Source organism: Pyrus communis, chromosome 13 (assembly GCF_041283825.1).
Source record: "Pyrus communis isolate YQ-2024b chromosome 13, ASM4128382v1, whole genome shotgun sequence".
Lineage (NCBI taxonomy): Eukaryota > Viridiplantae > Streptophyta > Magnoliopsida > Rosales > Rosaceae > Pyrus > Pyrus communis.
Genome location: NC_142577.1, coordinates 2639293 through 2649443, shown reverse-complemented (window position 1 = coordinate 2649443; position 10151 = coordinate 2639293). Strand labels below are relative to the sequence as shown.

The 10151-nt window shown below is 38.8% G+C and overlaps 1 pseudogene; it reads right to left on the bottom strand.

The window, feature by feature from the left end:
- Nucleotides 1-201: 201 nt before the first annotated feature.
- LOC148691581 (F-box/kelch-repeat protein At1g23390-like) lies at nucleotides 202-9358 on the bottom strand (annotated as a pseudogene).
- Between the last annotated feature and the right edge of the window lie 793 nt (nucleotides 9359-10151).

Sequence of the window (10151 nt, the reverse complement as noted above, 5' to 3'; positions counted from 1 at the left end):
AATTTGTTTCACCACGGGACCTATCTTTTGATTACTCTATTCTCATGGAAACTATTAATCCAATTTAACCAATTTTAAACTAAATCAAATGATGTGGTGTTAATGATTGTATTATTAGGATTACATTTTAACGTAACATGTGTCATGATTATTTAGATGTATTAAATTCAGCGAAGGCTCTCAAAACAACATAGTCCTTGGTAAATTAAAAATATTCCTTATATAAAATATGATTAATCTTCCACCATGATTCTTGCTGCCTTTTTCAAACCACTTTCAACGCTCTAAGTTGTATGGCTTTATGCGAATCCGGTAGACCAACATTCGAACACGTCACCACCAACTTCTGCATTCGGGTGCCGTCGTTCACAACCGCATTCCGTACTCTCCCCCGCCTACACCCACCGTCGATAAAGTCACAGAGGATCAGCTCTTCCCGAGACCAAGTGTTATGCAGGCACACCATATCTCTCGTGCAGCTCATCGAAACCGTCCCCGCGCAGTCGGTCTCGCCCTTCAACTTCGTCACCATCGCTGGCGGCATCTCCCCAATCAACCTTTTGCACTCAAGCGACACCCCGTTCACTTCCCACACTTTTACGATTTTCAAATTCACCGCGCTTCTGACAGCCTTTACCAAAATAAAGCGGCCATTAGCAAATCACGTCATGGCACCGAACACCGTCCCGTCGGGACACAGATAGTACGATCAACACCATGTCTTGGAATCTGGATTGAACGTGTAGGTTAAACCGGTGTGTTTTCATCTGTCACCTACATTTTGCTGTCGTCGACGGCGACAGAGAACCACGTGGAGGCAGCGGAGTCCTTGAGGATAGCGGGCATTGAGTTGCACGTTCCCACGTGCCCTCCCTTGTGTCGAACGGCTAGGTGGTCGTCCTCGTAATCGTAAGTGCCACCTGCGATGACAATGAGGCGGCCCACCAGCGCGAAAATTGGGTCGCTGCGCCAGACGAACGGGGTGTCCATGTGGTTCCACGTGTGGTGGAGGGGGTCGGTTAAGAAAGCGAATTTGGAGCGAAACAGCATGTAGAGGAGTGTGGAGTGGGAGGATCAGAGGGTGCAGATGGAATTGATGGACGGCTGAGAGTGGATGTCGACCCAAGCGTGCGAGGCTGGGTCGTAGGCACGTGAGGTGGTCTCTTAGGCAAATTTCTAAAAAACACTAGTCGGGTGGCGGGCTAGCGTCTAGTGCCTAGGTGGCCTAGACGGATTTAGGTAAATTTCTTGTATATCTTGTAAATAAGTGCATATTGATACTTACAAAAAAATTATACTTGTATGAAATCCATGGATAAGATAATAAAAGAATGATAAAATGCAAAAAGAGTATCCAACAAGTCCAAAATTTAAAAACACATTAACCATATATGCCATATAACGATAGTGAGGAGTATTGTAGGGTGACACATGTACAACAAGTTCACAATTTTAAACCACTTAGACTTAGATAGGATTTTTTATTTTATTTTTTAAATTTCATTAGAAAGAAAAAAAACCACCTGGCCGCCTAGCCCACCTAGGCGGCCGCCTGATAGGAGCATATTTATGCTACTTAGCTATGTTGTTTCCTTGCATTTAGTTAGTTAATTACTACTTATTATAGTCTTCTAAGCTATTTTTGTATGTTTTTAGGTCCTAATGGCAAAAGGAGCAAGAAAGTGCATTTTGATGCCATTTGGAGCAGTTTTGGGCATGAATTAGATAGCTTAACTATGGAGCAAAGTGGAGGGACGAAATTGAAGCCAAGAGAGGCTAGGGAATGCTACAAATATGGAGAAAGAAGTTCAAATACAAAGAAGATAAGGAAAGAGCAAGAAATAAGGAACATTATCCAACCTTATCTTATCCTATCCTAACCAATCTTATCCTTTCCTAAATCTAGCATTATCCTATCTTATCTTATCCAAATCAGTTTGTGCCTTAATTCTAACTATTTAGAAGGGATTAGTTATACATTTAAACACATAATTCAGATTCTAGGAGCCTAATCCCTTTGTGTGCCGCATGTACGCCATTCCTTGGAGGTTTAGGAGTTGTAATCCCTCTTCTACACCTATGCTGTGAGTCCTTGTCCATTTAGGTCCAGAAATCTGCCCTAAATACTCTTTCTAGAAGCCCTTATCTACTCCTAAATGTATGCCGCACCCTCTCAATATTCTCCTTGGTTTTCTGATTTCTAGAAGGTCCAAAACCCTAGTCCTTTTCCCTTAGGATTGTGCAATCCTTTTCCTTAAGAAATTATGCATAACCTAGCCTATAAATTCAAGCTTTTGCCACACCATTCATCCATCCATTGACTCATTCATTCATTCATACATTCAGCCATCAAACACCATAATTCATACCATATCACCCTAGTGCCAGAAGTAAGGAAGGAAGGAGAAGAAGACTTGTGCAATCTGCCATCCAAGGGAGTGTCGTGCATGCCATTGGAGTGTGGAGTGTTTCTAGGTGTATTCTATCCTTAGTTTTAGTTCAACGCTTATATTAATTTGGTTTTCAATTATGATGAATATGTGGAACTAATTTCTTTTTAGTTAGAGGTGAATTCGAAGTCATGATTATATGTTTTATATGAATTGATTACATCTAGTTATTGTTTCTTAAGCCTTGAATGTGATTTGCTTATCTAAGTTATTAAAACTTGTTTACGTATGTTGGTTGAGGGTCGACACTTAATTTGCATGCATGAATTTGATGCTAGAGTATAAGGGAGTTTCACGTAATAGTTATTCACTTATATTCACAAGTAGTGGAGGTTGCTAGTCACAATCATGTTAAGTAAATCCTTGGTATGAGTCTCATGCGTTCCATAGTGATGAATGCCTTGTCAATACTTATGATTTTCATAGAACTTAATGACCTTTGATATGTATCTTTATTATGCATTTCATATAAGGAACTTGAGAAAGATAATTTGGTTGCAATGTGTATTCCATCCAATTCAATAAAATAAGGAAAATCTGATGGTTGATTGTGCGAAGCAATTAACTTGGGGCTTTGTCATTAATAGTCTAAAGGAATAATAACCGGAAATTGGTTTGTATGCATATATCATGTGTGGAGAAGGACCCTCTAACTAGCCTTTCACCCATTTAATTCACCCAAATTCGTTTTTACAAAGTGTTTCATGCAAAGTTTCTGTTTTAAGTTTTAATTTCATCAAAAACAATCCCCATTTCATTTAGTCTTGTTATTTGAGTCAAAATCTGTTTTCTTTTAGTCTTTTGAGTCAAGTTAAGTTTTATTTTTGTCAAAATCACTTGTTAGGTCTAAAATTGAGTCTTTTTTATTGTTGCTGTTTTGAGTGTTTTAAGTTAGTTTTGAGTCTATAGAGTCTAGGTCAGTGTTTTTGAGTCTTATTTGTGTTGATTAGCATCCCTAGTTAATCCCCGATCTAGAACGATCCCTACTTGCATATATACTACAATTGTCATCAATAGGGTTTAACTTGTGTGTCAAGTTAATTTTCACATCCTCGCCTAGAGCCCATTGGATTTTTCCCACCAATTTGCAAAAAAAATGCATCGGCTCACCACCACCCAATGCCTAGGCCCTTTTTTTAGAACATTGCTTGTAGGGAGACCTAGTGGTTTGGGTGAAGATAATGAGCTAGGGCTTGATGCTTCCAGGACTTGGACACGTGACAGGCAAGAACGAGGTGAAGGAGAGGCACGTGGTAGAATATGGCCTCAAAGATGTCTCTGTAGGTGGAGCTTCTTGCTGGTCTTCTATTCTGGAGATTTCAGTCAGAATTTGAACATGCTCAAGTGCCATTGCTAATTATTTTAAAAACAGAGAGAGAGAGAGAGAGAGAGAGAGAGAGAAAGAGAGAGAGAGAGAAAGAGAGAGAAAGGAGGAAAAAGAGGAAGTTGATTAGCTTGAGTGGGCAAGGGGCGGGATGTATATATAGGGAATGCGCAGTGGATGGAATTAATCCGATTTAATTAATTAAGGGTCTTCATCACAAGTAGTTCCTAAAATTGACGTGTCCCATTAAGATGGTCTTTGAAATTGAAAATCGATCAATGTTGTAACAACCCGTCCCTAATTTTACATTTTTATTAATTTTAAAAGCATGAATTTACGAAAATGCCCTAGAGGTGAAGGTGTTGACTTTCATTGACCAACGTGTAGTAAGATGTACTAAATATTCTTTTAGTGTATTCCTGAAGTACTCGATGATATTAACAAGTAAACACAGCAGAAGTGAATTTGGAGTTATGGTTAAAGTTTTTCGGAGCTACGAACCGAATGTATTTTGAAGAAATAATTATTCTAAGTATATTATATTATTTTGTACTAAATGATTGGGCCACAGGGGTGGCTTAGAAGAGGAATAGGCGAGAAGAAGAATCAGAGGAGAAGGAGAGGGTTGCTGCCCAATCAGCAAGAAGGGGAGTTTTAGGAGGGAAAGGAGGGAGAGAGAGGGAGGGAATCAGCTGGATTCCCTTGACCCGTTTCAACCCGTGCCTTCGACCCATTTTCTCCATAATTCGCTATGGTTTTCCATCAGATTTTCCACGAATTGGACCAAGAAAACATTCCCAAACATCATCTAGTCCTTCCCTCTTCCTTTTCTAACCCAAAAATTGATGAAATTGGCTTTGAAATCGTGAAACCCGCACTGGTGGGTGCAGGAGTTCCTTGTTTTCGATCGAGCAAATCTGAAACAAATTCCTCTGATCACCACCACCCATTGCATCCTCTTGGGGCCTGGAACAAAGCCCAAGCAATGGTTGGGGCGTTGGAGCTTGTTTGGAGGCGAATTAAGGACACCCAAGTTAGGGATTTCCAACGGGTTTGTGTGAAATTGAAGTGTTTCTAGGCCAAATTGGCCTTGGTCATAGGTATGAAAGTTGCTCTACTCACTTGGACTTCATTTCTGTAATTTTTGAGAATTTTTAGAAATAGTTGAATTTTCCGGTGAGTCGGGGCAGCCGACCGCCACTCATGACGGTGCGTGCGGCGGCATGTGGCCAGAGGGCCGTCAATGCTATGTTTAGGATAAATTGGATGCCTGGAGTTCAGTTTTGAGGTTCATAGGACGTAGATTGATCATTGGAACCTAAATTCTCTACAATATGAATTGACGATCTGACCGTTGGATCGTCACCAAACCTTAATACATTATAGTATGTAATATTTGATGACCATAGAAACTTACGGATCGAGAATCTCATGTATGGATCTTTCTGAATTGGATTTGTAAGTTTGTAAAATAAATGTTAACCGCCACTTGGTTTGGGCAATTGGCGAAGATCTGACTGTTGGATTGTAATGAAATTTTAGTATGTTATTCTAGAAGCATAATGTGGATATTTAGAAGTTGCGGATTAGAAATTTGATATGTGGATCTTCCGGATCGAGTTATACTTGGTTGTAGACCCTACCGTCGATCTTCGATCGATGGTTGACTTGTGGGCAATGGGTCTCAAACTATTTTAGAATGTCCTTGAGGATGTATTTTATGTGAATTACGTATTCTATTGATAAGAGTTCTAAGATGTGATTTGATAATTGTTCTAGGCGCCTATCGTTCGGGACGCCTCGAGCTGCGTGCTAGAGAACCATAGCATGGACTTTTCCTTTCTATTGTATATGCATATATATGATTAATAATTCTAAAACGTTATAAATTTAATATCACATATAATTATTGTGAATGCTTTGAAGTGCTAGTGTGAACTACGAATGGCTTGATCCCTATTTAGGGTATAGGCAGTCTAACTAGACGTTAGATGCAACCATATAATAAATGAGACTAAATAATTGAGACAATAGCCTTGTTTGGGGAATTGAGCAATGTGAGGGACATTGGTGGAAAAGGTGAGATTTAACCTGATGATTTGGTGGTTAAATGTTGGTCATAAATCAATAAGGAAACGTAAGTAATGATAGTTAATTAAACTAGTGTCTAGTTAGGCTTATCACCGATAATTATTCCCAAAAATAAATAGTTTGGAAGTGGGGTGTTATAGATTATGCATTTCACGCCATGTTGTGTGTGTGTGTGTGTATTTGAAAACACTATGTTATGGTTGAGTATTAGATTGCATCATGGCATATCCATATGTATATTATCTACACATAATTATTGTGAATGCTTTGAAGTGCAAAGGTGAACGCAGGACACACAGGTAAGTTCAGGTGAGTTTATGGAATAAATTGAAATGATGGAGTTATGGCATGACTACATTTATGTTTTAGGCAACTCCGACATTGTTGTACAGGTTGCAATAATAGGCAACTCCGACCTTGTTGTACAGAGTACATGTTATATTAGATGCAGTTAGAGCTCATAAACATGCACCTCGGTGTTAGTGCTCCCACCCGTGGCTAGGGCACAATTCTTCACGTAATGTTCACCTCCCGCACCTTATGCTCACCTTGGATACAAGGTAGGTGGACAATACTGTTGTACAGACCACTTTAGGTGGTTCCAACTCGTGTGCAGGTATACTTACTGAGCTATTGGCTAGCATGTTGATGAGCTATTGGCTAGCATGTTATTAAGCTATTGGCTAGCATGTTGATGAGTTATTGGCTAGCATGTTGATGAGTAATTGATTCAGCCGTACATGTCACGTGAGGTGACTCCAGCTGGCATGTTGATGAGCTATTGGTTTAGCCGTACAGGCCACAATAGGTGGATCCGGCTAACATACCATTTCATATTGATTTATTTCACCTAGGTTACTTATTCTTGTTGAGATATTTGACACGGCATAACTGTGAGACTGTTATTTTGGTTATGGTTTTGAGTTATCGTCGCGCCTGTTATTTTTTGGGAAATTATACAGGTGTTACGGTGAGGGTTTATTGCCTTTGGTAATTAAAATTGATTTGAAAAGTTTTGTTTCACTCACTCACATTTTTTATTTTTGCACCCCTCCAGGTTCTAGCAGCAGAGTTCCGTATCAATGAAGATTTGTGGCACTTTTCAGTACAGATGTCTTCTTATGATGGTATAATCATTATCTTACCTTACTGTACTATACTTATGCTCTGTATCATGCGTGAAATGGGTCCAGACCCGCTCATCGCTCACTTGTGTACTTAAGCACTTTTAGGTTTTAATTTATTCACATTTTATACACTATCACACTTTATGGCTTCGTCACCTTCCAGGTGTCGGCCAGCACAGCTCGATTCGAGGTCCTAGTGGACATTCCGGGTTAGGGTGTGTCAAATGTAGTCCCTGAAATTAAGTGTCGCAAATTAATGTGTTCCTTTAGTCACAATTCTATTAAAAATTATTTTATGTGTTGATGTGGCACATAACTGAGTCCTACAAGTTTAATTAAATAATGCCATATAATTAAAAATAAATTTTATTTTTATATAATTAAAAACTAAAATAAAATAAAAATCTTCCTCTTCTTCCCCTTCACGACCTTTTGTCCCTTTCTCTACTGATCTCAACCTCTTGTCCACCTGTTCGAAATTCAAGCATAAGCGTGCAAAACTGATCGAAAAACCAAGATGTGGTACAACTTCGTTAAAGGCGTTTCAACTATTCAGACGGTGTGGTGCATCTATTAGAGGATTAAAATTACATGGGAATTCTAGCAATAGTTATAGAAGAGAGTCTCAGAAAGTCTTAGGAAAAAGATGAAAGGAAACTGAATTAGAAAATCTTAGAGAATATACTTCTGCATTCTTCCATATATTTCGGGCACTCATTTTGAGCATATGAGCTCATACACTTGCAATTATAACCGTTGGAGGTTATAGAGAGATAGACACAATTCTAAATTCAATCTCAGCCATCCATTACATCCTATTTTGAGATTAAGACACTTGTCCAATGTTAAGCCCTATGAGACTTAACCAACACATTACATTTTAACACACAAACTCAGTCTATGAGCTGAGGCATAACACAAATGAAATACTTATAATCTTCACTAATCAGTTCATCAATTTACACACTAACACTCCCCTTTAAATTGTGAACTGATTTCACTCTAAAAAGATCTCTAAGATAAGTGTATTGCTCTTTCGCCAATGCCTTTGTGAAAATGTCAGCAACATGCTCCTTTGTAGGACAGTGAACTAAGTTAAACACTCCCTGCTGCAATGCCTCCTTGATGAAATGATACCTTCTGTTGATATGCTTGGTTTTCTGGTGAAATATGGGGTTCTTAGTGATAGTAATAGCTGAAGTGTTGTCACAGTTCAGTGGTGTTGCAATAGATTGCATTTCAACAAAATCTTCTAGTACAAATCTTAACCAAGTAGCTTGCGCAGTTGCCTTCGATGCACTGATATACTCTACTTTAGTTATGGATAAAGCAACACATTGTTGTTTGACAGACGCCCAAGAGAAAACTCCACTACCAGATGTAAAAACATACCCAAGTATGCTTTTCATATCCTCTTCTGAACCACTCCAATCACTATCATAGAATCCTACCAAAATTGCTCATTCACCTTTCTTATACTCCAAACCAAAGTCAAGAGTCCTTTGAACATATCTTAGGACTCTCTTTGCTATCCCATAATGCTTGTTAGTAGGGCAGTGCATGAACCTTGCTAACAAACATGCAACGTACATTATGTCAGGCCTTATTGTTGTGAGATACAACAAGCTTCCCACAATTTTCATGTATTGAGCTTCATCTGCAGCTCCACTATCATCTTCTTTTCTCAGTTTGTCACTGGGTACTAGTGGAATACTCATAAGTTTACAATCCTAGAGTCCAAACTTCTTCAACAGAGTTGAGGCATACTTCCTCTGATGTATGAATATGCAGTCTTCAGTTTACATAACTCTCATCTCTAGAAAATGGCGCAGGAAGTCCAAATCTGTCATTTCATACTTATGCATCATGTCAACCTTGAATTTCTCCATTAACACCTGAGAACTTCTAGTATAGACTATATCATCAACATAAATAGACACTATGATCAAATCCAAGTCTCCTCTACACTTGGTGTATAATGTTGCCTCACTAGTACTTCTTTTGAAACCACACTTTGCAAGTGCACCATCTAGCTGATCTACATACACCTCCTCTTCAAGTACACCATTTAAGAAAGCCGATTTTACATCCAGTTGAAACAGCTTCCAATTGTTCTTTGCAGCCAGTGCAATAAGGGTTCTTATGGTATCCACCCTTGCCACAAGTGCAAATGTTTCATTATAATCTATCCCAAGCTTTTGTGCATAGCCTTTTGCAACTAGCCTAGCCTTATTCTTTTGAACCGAGCCATCTAAGTTCAACTTAGTTTTATATACCCATTTTACCCCAATCACAGGCTTATCAAATGGCCTCCTTATCAATTCCCATGTCTGGTTCTTCTCAATCATGCTCATTTCATCTTCCATTGCCTTTTTCTATGCCTCATCTTGTGCAGCTTCATTAAAATCTTCAGGTTCAACAATGCACAAATGACATCTTTCATAACTCTCACTCAAGTTCATGTACCTCTGTAGAGTATGATCATACTGAGATGAAGGACTTAAATTGCTTGCTTAACTAGAGACAATAGCTGGAGAGTCTTCAATTTGGACTTGAGAACATTCAGATACAACATCATCATTAACTCCATTCATTTCCAGAGATTCATTTGCAGATAATGGAATGCATACTTCTTTGACGTTATGCTCCCAGTCCCATGTACCATTCTCATCGAAGATTACATCCCTAGAGAGCAAAACCTTTACAATTGCAGGATTCAACACCTTATACCCTTTCTCACAAGCACCATATCCAATGAAAACACCTATAACATTTGTTTCTTCTAATTTGTGCCTTAAATTTCCTAGAAAAAGTGAGTAACATACCGAACCAAACACTTTCAGGTGTTTAATCCTAGGTTTTCTTCCATTGAATTTCTCAAAAGGTGCAATGTTCCCCAAAGCCTTTGTAGGACTTCTATTTAGCAGTTACATAAATGTGTTCACTGCTTCACACTAGAGATTGTAAAGGAGTTATTTCTCATGAATCATGCATTTTTCCATCTCCACAACAGTCCTGTTTTTCCTTTCTGCAACTCCATTCTATTGTGGAGAATATGCAATAATGAATTGTCTTTTTATCCCCAGGTCTTCACAAAACTTCCCAAAATCATTTGAAGTGAACTCTCCTCCCTTTCTCAACCTCTTCACAGAGTATCCA